At 45.5% G+C, this 9,482-nt stretch overlaps 1 long non-coding RNA gene across 1 annotated transcript; it reads left to right on the forward strand.

Annotated features, from left to right (window-relative positions):
- The first annotated feature begins 64 nt into the window (after nt 1-64).
- LOC145509990 (uncharacterized) lies at nt 65-6,421 on the forward strand. Its single transcript, XR_014056597.1, has 3 exons — nt 65-253; nt 1,563-1,618; nt 4,620-6,421. It is a non-coding gene; the product is annotated as an uncharacterized LOC145509990 (long non-coding RNA).
- The last annotated feature ends 3,061 nt before the right edge of the window (nt 6,422-9,482 follow it).

Here is a 9,482-nt window from a genome sequence, read left to right on the forward strand (position 1 = left end):
AACGGTCGGCTCCCATCCTTACTCCCAAAGGGCAGGGCGCTGCGGTCACCTCCTGCCTCCCCCTTCCGGTCCTCGAAAGCCCACTGAGGGTGGGGTCCCCGCCCCCACCCCCTCACTCCCTCTAGAGGGTTGGTAACGGGTTCCTTTGTGGCACCCAGGCTGGACGACTCTCCTGCCCCCACCAACTCCTTGCAGGCTGGACCCACTGTTCCATCACCTGCTCCTCAACCTCTCCAGGCCCTCCTGGCACACAGTAGGTGCTTAATAAGTCTGTGCCGAGTGGCTGCATGCACAGAAGCACTGCCCACTCCCTCATCGATGGTGCAGTTGTACCCCCATTTTATCCTCACAACAGGGCCAGGACCGAACAGTTCTCAGAGGGGAAACTGAGGCCTGGAGAGGGGCAGTCCCTGGGGAACCCTGCTGAAGAACACACAGTGGGGAGGTGAACCCCACGCACCCACACACCCACCCGTGTCTGGATGGGGGGGACCCTCCTTATCCGGGTTTTCTGTTGTTTTCCTGCCCCTGAGCTGACCTCGCTAGCAGCAAAGCCACAGGGGACCCCCACCCAGGGCAGCACCTCACTTCTGGAGGGAGGAGGGGCTCACAGACGTGGGGAGCTCACACCTGAACTGCTCGACCTCCCTCAGACTGACTCAACCTGAGAAGGTTGAGGGCCAAGGTGTGTGGGGACCAAGTTGGGGAGAGGAAGTGGGGGGTGATGTGTGGAGTGATGCCGGGGGAGCCTGAGGGGGGAGGCACAGCCCTGGCTAGTGTCTGAGGGGAGTGGCACAGTTATCTGAGGGGCTCCCATAGCCCCCTGAGTGGAGGATGGGCAGGACGTGGGGCCTGAGGGCAGCCCAGGGCTTGTGGCCCCGCCCTGCAGCCCTCCCCTGAGTTCACTGTTCAGCTCTGGAGCAGGACAGTTACAGGGAAGGGAGGGGGGCTGCACTGAGAGGCAGCCACATATAATCTCTGGAGGTGACCAAGCAGGAACAGATCTGAGGTGGGAAGGTGGGGGAGGAGGGGCTATGCAGGCAGATGGGGAGAGCGAGGAGGGCACAAGAAGTGAAGTCTTTGCTCAGGTACTACCCTGTGCAGTGGGACCACCGAGCCCCAGTCCCAGCCTCACAAGCGACCCCCGACCCAGGCACACTCAGAGAGAGACACAAGCATAGTCTGAGCCTGGACCCTGGACTGAACCTTGACCCCAGGCTGAATCCTGATCTTGGCTGAGCCAACAACCATAGGCTGACTCCAACCCTGACCCCTGACCCTTGCTGAGACTTGACCCTGAACTGAGCCCTGATTGCAAGCTAAGCCCCGATCCTATTGAACCCCAACCCCAACTAAACCCCATTCCCAGGTGAGCCCCTGACCCAGCCTAGAAGAGCAAATTGAGAACTAGACTGAAATGTTATGAGAGAGCAGGGTTTGACTAAATTGAGGCCAAGCTGTCCAACTGTGGTGACCTTATGCCATGAATTACCTGCTGCTTAGGTGAAAAGCCATATGTGCATTATAACTTATTTAACCTTATGATTATCCTTATGTTACAGAAGAGCAGTCCCCCTTCAGAAATTCATCCTGAAGACACTACTCTAACAATACCCAAGTGAGTATGCAGAAGGTTATTAATTGTCATTTGTAAATGCAAAATATTGGAAGCAACCCACATGTCTGTATACAGGAGAGAGACTTATGTATTACACTGCACTTCAGAGTGGAGTATTACACAGTCATGAAAAAGAATAAGGTCCATTTCTGTGATGGAATGGGGTGATTTCCAGGACATATTGTTAAGTGGAGGGGGAAGTACTAGAGTATAGGTAGTATGTTACCTTTTGTATAATAAAGAAGAGGGAATAAAATATCCACATATCTGCTTGTTTTTGCAAAATGAAAGGTAAAGCAAGGAGCAATCAAATTGGTTACCTATAAGGGTGGCTGGGGTTGAAATTTAAGAAAAAGGGGATAACATCTTTTGTATTTTCCTTTTTGTATAATTTTTAAACTGTTATTGCTTTCTATATTCAACAAAAATTTAAATCAACAACAATGGAGGACAAAAGCTTTAAGATGGAATATAGAGACATCCCTGGTGGCCCAGTGGTTAAGACTCTACACTTCCACTGCAGGGAGCATGGGTTTGATCCCTTGTTAGAGAACAAAGATCCCACATGCATGCAATGCAGCCAAAAAAGAAAAAAAAAAAGATGGGATATAAGTAGAAAACAAATAAATCAAATGATATTTCAAATGAAAAACATAACCACCAGAAATAGAAAAGAACCAACTTATGCAACTCGGACACGACTGAAGTGACTTAGCAGCTGCAGCAGCTTGCAACTTGTGGACACGGTACTGATTCTAAAGACAAAAGGAACTGCAAAAAATATTTTAAACTTGGTTCAGTACATATGTGTGTTCCGGAGTTGCATAGGTATAGTGATTCTGAAACTCTCATGTGTATTATGGGACTGAGCGAACTAGCAAGTGTGTTGATATTATTAAGAATCAGGTCTTTCCTGGGGAAGAAGGAAGATGCAAAGATGAAATGGAAGAATCCCATGGGAACAGAATGAGATTAAAGTATCTGTGTGGACTTGATAGTTAAACAAAAATCTACTTGCTAACTCTGTCCACTGAGACAACCCAATAGGAATGAGTGCACCTAGCACCTAGATCTTGGCTTCTAAATATCTTCCCCTCAGAAAGGCAGGGAGGGGAATGCAGGACTCTTGGGAGAAATGGCAGAATCCAGGAAGTATACAAGGTGAGGCTGGAATGTCTTGGTGCATCAAAGAGTAAGGAAGGGCTCCCAGAAGGATGGGACCCATCAGAAAGATACAGGCTGGACAAATCTGGGATAATCTGATTGTGAGCAATTGTTGTTCAGTCACTAAATCGTGTCACCATGAACTGAAGCATGCCAATCTTCCCTGTCCTTCACTATCTCCCAGAATTTGCTCAAATTCATGTCAATGGAGTCAGTGATGCTATCTATCTCATCCTCTGTTGCCCCCTTCTCCTCCTGCCTTCAATCTTTGCCAGCATTGGGGTCTTTTACAATGAGTCAGCTCTTTGCATCAGGTGGCCAAAGTATTGGAGCTTCAGTTTCAGCATCAGTCCTTCCAAAGAATATTCAGGGTTGATTTCCTTTCGGATTGACTGGTTTGTCCTCTGTGCAGTCCAAGGGACATTCAAGAGTCTTCTCCAGCATCACAGTTGGAAAGCATCGATGAATGGTCTTAAAATCATATAGACAGAAAATAGGATGGTGGATGTAGGGGCAGGGGAGGGAGAATTCATATTTAGTGTTTAATGAGAAGAGAGTTTCAATTTTATAAGGTGAAAAGAAAGAGTTCTGCATATAGAATGTGATGGTGACATTTGCAAACATTACGAGTATATTCATTCAGTCCTATCTCTGAAATGGATTCTCAACATGGTTCATTTATGTTATGTTTATTTTACCACAATAAAAAACAATTTTGAAGGGACTTCCCTGGTGGTCTAGTAGCTAGGACCCCATCTCCCAATGCAGAGGGCCCGGGTTTGATCCTTGGTCAGGGAACTAGATCCCACATGCCACAACTAAGACCCGGTGCAGCCAAGTAAATAAATATTTTTTAAAAATTAGAAAAAAATGAATGATCTTTCTGTATGATCCAGCAATTCCACTCCCAGGCATTCACTCAAAAAGAGTTAGAAAAAAATCACCATTTGATAATTATCCCAGCAATAATGGACCCAAACAAGATTCACCAGTGGAGGGCTTCCCTGGTGGCTCAGTGGTAAAGAATCTGCCTGCTAGTCCAGGAGACACCAGTTTGATCCCTGGTCCTGGAGGATCCCATATGCTGAGGAGCAACTAAGCCCGTGCACCACTACTATTGAATTTGGGCTCTAGAGCCAGGGAGCCACAGCTATTGAAGCCCAAGTGCCCTAGATCCTGTGCTCCACAATAAGAAAAGTCACTGCAATGAGAAGCCCAGGCACTGCAAGTAGAGAGTAGCCCCCGCTCGCCACAACTAGAGAAAGCCTGTGCTCAGCAACAAAGACCCAGCACAGTAAAAAATAAATTTATCTGTGGATGTTAAAATGATTGGGTGGAAGTTTGAAGGGGAGAAGTGATCTCAAAGTATGTTCCTACAGATGACTTAGCAATTACGAATGCCTTACTTAGAACCCTAGTGAATAGCTTCTTAACCAAGCCATCCAGTTAAACATGTTGGGAATGAAGACCAAATGGGCTTTGTGGGCCTCCTGAGATGAGGCACCGAGGAGGACACATTGCTTCTGGGATATTCCTGCCAAACTGAGACCACCTGCATTTGATTGTGGGAGCCGTCAGACAAAGCCACACTGAGGGACAAGGTCGTAACAGCCATTAAGTGTGTGTACGTGTGTGTGTGTGTATACGCACGCGCGCGTGCTAAGTCACTTCAGTCCTGTCCGACTCTTTTGCAACCCCATGGATCATAGCCCACCAGGCTCCTCTCTCCCTGGGATTTCTCACGCAAGAATACTGGAGTGGGTTGCCATTTCCTCCTCCAAGGGATTTTCCCCACCTAGGAATCAAACTCACATCTCCTGCATCTCCTGCACTGCAGGTAGAATCTTTACCACTGAGCTACCTGGGAGGCCTGAAAGGTATTAAGAGACAACAACAGCAACAACAAAAAGCCTGAAGCTGACTCAGAAGAAAGGAGATCACAGATACATGAAATTATGTGCAGTAAGTGATCCCTGACTGAATACACCACCGGTGGAGAGTGAGGGGTGGGGAGGGGAGCGTTGCTATATAAGACAATATTAAAACAACTTGTGACACTTTCATATGGGCTGTATATTAGATACTATTATTGTCTCAGTGCTAGGTTTCCTGAATTTGACCATCCTGGTTACTTAACAAGAGGTGTTTTTTGTTTGCAGGAAATACATGGGTTTTTGTTTTGTTTTTGAGTCAAAGTGCATGGTGTCACCAGCTTACTGTCAAATTATTTAGAAAAGATTAAGAAAAAGAACATGTGCATATTCTTTAGGGAATAGATTGTATACTTTTAGATTATGATTATAGAGAAATGTAAAGCAAAAGGTTAACTGTGGGAAGCTCTAGCTCAGGGGTGGGCAGACTTTTTCTGCAAAGAGCCAAACAGTAACTATCTTTGGTGTTGAGGGCCAGATAGTCTCTGTCACAGTGACTCTGCTGTCATGGAGAAAACTGCCCCCGGGAGAAAACTGCCCCCGACGATGTGTAAATGAATGGGTGTGGTCATGTGCCAATAAAACTTTATTTACACAGCAGGCTTACAGCAGGTAGTGAGCCCTGCTGACCTAGGGGAAGCCTTTATGGGGGTTCATTATCATCATCTTGCAACTTCTATAGGCCTGAAATATTTTCAAAGTCAAAAGATAAGTGAAGAAAATGTGGATTTCCTAACTTTGTGGTCAAGTGATGGTCTCTAAATATCAGGAGGAAGCAGGGGAGCTTCCCTGGTGGTCCAGTGGATAAGACTCTATGCTTATCTCAGGGAGCCCAGGCTCAATCCTTGGTCAGGGAACTGGATCCCACGTGCTGCAACTAACTAAGACCCAGTGTAGCCAAATGAACAAAATTAATACGTTAATTAACAACAACAAAAAAAAGGAAACAGGGCTCCTTGGGGAAACAACTGGATCCAAGGCTGGGGCTGTGAAGTATGAGATGATCAGAAAGCGTATCACTATGCCAGAACTATGAGCTCTTAAGACGACTGCGTCACATCACAAGGACTTAGGGGCTAAATTGAAGAGGCTTCCATTGGCCAGAGAAGGAAAATAGCATAGACATCACCTTGCAGAAAAATGCCCATATTGTCAAAGCTATAGATTTTCCGGTAGTCATGTATGGATGTGAGAGCTGGACCATAAAGAAGGATGAGCACTGAAGAATTGATGCTTTAGAACTGTGGTGCTTGAGAAGACTCTCGAGCATCTTGGACAGCAAGGAAATCAAACCAGTTAATCCTAAGGGAAATCAACCCTGAGTATTCTTTGGAAGGACTGATGCTGAAGCTAAAGCTACAATCCTTTAGCCACCTGATGCAAGGAGCCGACTCATTGGAAAAGACCCTGATACTGGGAAAGATTGAGGGCAGGAGGAGAAGGGGGCGACAGAGGGTGAGATGGTTCGATGGCATCACTAACTCAATGAACATGAGTTTGAGCAAGCTCTAGGAGATAGTGAAGGACAGGGAAGCCTGGTGTGCTGCAGTCCATGGGGTCGCAAAGAGTTAGACATGACTGAGCAGCTGAACAACAAAGGGAAGAATAAGATGTACAGTGTATAGAAACACATCTAATGTTACATCCATGAGTTCATAGTGACATGAAGGAGAAAATAAAACCCTTTGGTGACCTTTTTGGCTATTAAGGAACTAACTCATTATTATGAAAACTGCTAAAGAAAATCAAGAATCAGGCATTAATCTTTTCTTTCCTGCATAGCTTTTATTTCTGGGTAACCAATTACTTGATAGGGGAAAGATATTTTGATCATACTACATTAAATTTTTTTAAATTGTGGTAAAACACATGTGGCATTAATTATCACTTTAACCATTTTTAAGTGCACAAAGTGGCTTTAAGCACATTCACATTGTCTTGCAGCCACCACCACCATCATCTCCAGAGCTTTCTCATCTTCCCAAATGGAAACTCTGTCTCCATGAAACATTGATTCCCCCTCCCCGTTTCTGGCCCCACCATCTACTTCCTGTCTCTGTGGATCTGACTCCTCTAGGGACCTCCCATGAGTGGAATCAGCGTGTGTCCTTCTGTGTCTGGATTACTTCACTGCGTATAAGATCCCCAAGGTTCATGCAGGTTGTAGTGTGTGTCAGGATCTCCTTCCTTGTTGAGGCTGAATCACATTTCATTGTATGGATGGACCATATTTGTTTAACTATCCATCTCTCAATAGTCATTTGGATTGCTTCCTCCTCTTGGCTGTTAGAAATAATGCTCCTGTGAACATGGGTGAACAAATATCTCTTCAAGACCCTGCTTTCAGTTCTTTTGGGTGAGCTGGGTTGTTGAATAGAAAAATTCCAGGCAGTAAATGCAGAAGAAATCCAAGTATTCGAAGTCACCATTTTTGCAACCCCGAATGATGTATGTAAGTGATGATCATCAGTGGCCACTAAAATTATTAGGAGAGAGAAATTTCTCATTGGGAAATTCACAATGTATGAGTCAGACTGATGCCCCCTGAACCCACTAGTCAATTTTAACGAGAAGAGGGACTTCCCTGGTGGACCAGTGGTTAAGACACTGCCTTCCAAGGCCAGGGGCGTGAGTTCGCTCCTGGGTTGGAGAGCTAAGATCCCATATGCTTTGAGGTGCAGCCAAAATAAAATAAAATTTAAAAAAATTTTAAAGAGAAGAGAGAGAGATATACACACACACACAGAACCAACTGGCTGTTGTGTTGTTACATGTCTCATGGAGAGAGACACACAGATACACAGACAGAGAACCACCTAGATGTTATGTGTCATCTGCTGGAGCTCACACCACCTAGAAAGCCTGTCCATGTATCTAGGCAGATCGTTCACAGGGATTACAGGGCACAGAGGAGCCCATTGATACACACCTGGAAAGCAATCCACCAGTTAGGAAGCTGGGAAACTCTACCAGACAAATGATCTCATTTATTCAACAAATAAATGGCAAAAAAAAAAAAAGGTTGGGTGATAGTTATAGGTGGAAAGCTTCTTAAGAGATAGAAAAGGGCTTCCCAGGTGTGCAGTGGTAAAGAATCCACCTGCCAGTGCAGGAGATGCAAGAGACATGGGCTCGATCCCTGAGTCGAGAAGATCCCCTGAAGAAGGAAATGGCAACCCACTCCAGTGTTCTTGCCTAGAAAATTCCAAGGACAGAGGAGCCTGGCAGGCTACAGTCCATGGGGTCCCAATGAGTTGGACACGACTGAGCGACTGAACTGAACAGCAACCAAATGCCACATGGGGGCTTTGTTTGGGTCATGACTCAAATGAACCAACTGTGAAAAAACACACAGGTAGCGTTTCATCATCTGTGGTGAGGCATTTTCCCACCAGGGACCCACCCGAGAGGGACCCTGCAGGACTCTTGCCCAAAATGCATGGTGTTAATCACATTGTCAGCAAACCTCAGACAAACTCAAATTGTGGGACTGTTCTACAAAATAACCAGGCAGAATTCTTTAAACAGGCCATGACAAAAGCTGAGGAACCATCAGCCAGGAAAGAGACAAAGATCAGGAGGTGCAGTGAGGAATCCTGGCCCAGACAGAAGGCAGAAGAGGGAAAAACTGGCCAAGTTCTAGCAAGTCTAGAGGTTAGGTAATAGCAGGATGGTTGATGTGAATTCCCCGGCTTCTATAACCTGGTTCGTAGCATGTTACCTAAGAGGTTCACATCAGAGGAAGCTGGGTGAAGGGTGTTCTGGAACTCTGCACTATTGCTGCAACTTTTCGGTAAATCTAAAATGATTACAAAATGAAAAGCTTTAGGGAATCCCTTGGTGGTCCAGTGGTTAGAACTCCGAGCTTTCATGACCAAGGGCCCTCGTTCAATCCCTGGTGGGGAAACTAAGATCCCACAAGCCATACAGTGCAGCCAAAAAAAAAAAAAGCTTTAGAAAAGACATTTACAAGACACATGGGGAAATGTGAGTACCTGCTGGATATTAAACACACGGGGATCACTGCTAACTTTTTTAGATGTGTTCATGTTGCATTATACTTATTCTTTTTAGGAGTGAGTTTTGTCTTTTGTTTTTTACAATTTTGATGTGCTTTTAAGCTTTATTGGTATTGTCTTTTTGCTTGTTTTTGGCAGTGCTGTAAGAAACATGTGCGAACTTACTTCCCCCTGCAGGGGGTGGAACCCAAGCCCTCTGCATTGGAAGCTCAGAGTCCCTAGAAAAGTCTTTATATTCTAGAAAGATGTGAATGAAATGGTACTATATCAGGGAAAATGAAAGTAACCAAGAGGCAGATTTCTCTGGTGACTCAGACAGTAAAGAATTCGCCTGCAATGCAGGAGATGCAGGACATGACGGTTTCATCCCTGGGTCAGGAAGATCCCCTGGAGGAGGGCATGGCAACCCACTCCAGTATTCTTGCCTGGAAAATCCCATGGACAGAGAAGCCTGCGGTCACAAAGAGTCAGACACAACAGAAGTGACTTAGCATACATGCCTGCAGTCTTGCTATAATGGGACAAAATTTTCTTCACCTCTCTGCTCTCCTGATCAAAAAATTAAACCTCAGTCTAATCACAAGAAATAACATTAGACCAAACAACTAAAGGATGTTTGACAAAACACCTGCTAGGAGACGGCTGAGGTCCTAACCCAGGTATGGTATCTGGGAATATGACCTTCTTTGGAAATAGGATCATTGCAGATACAATCAAGTTAGAATGAGGTCAAGTTCATCTAATTCAGTA

The sequence above is a fragment of the Giraffa tippelskirchi genome, chromosome 6 (genome assembly GCF_054371585.1).
Source record: "Giraffa tippelskirchi isolate mGirTip1 chromosome 6, T2T-mGirTip1v1.2.pri, whole genome shotgun sequence".
In the NCBI taxonomy this organism is placed as follows: domain Eukaryota; kingdom Metazoa; phylum Chordata; class Mammalia; order Artiodactyla; family Giraffidae; genus Giraffa; species Giraffa tippelskirchi.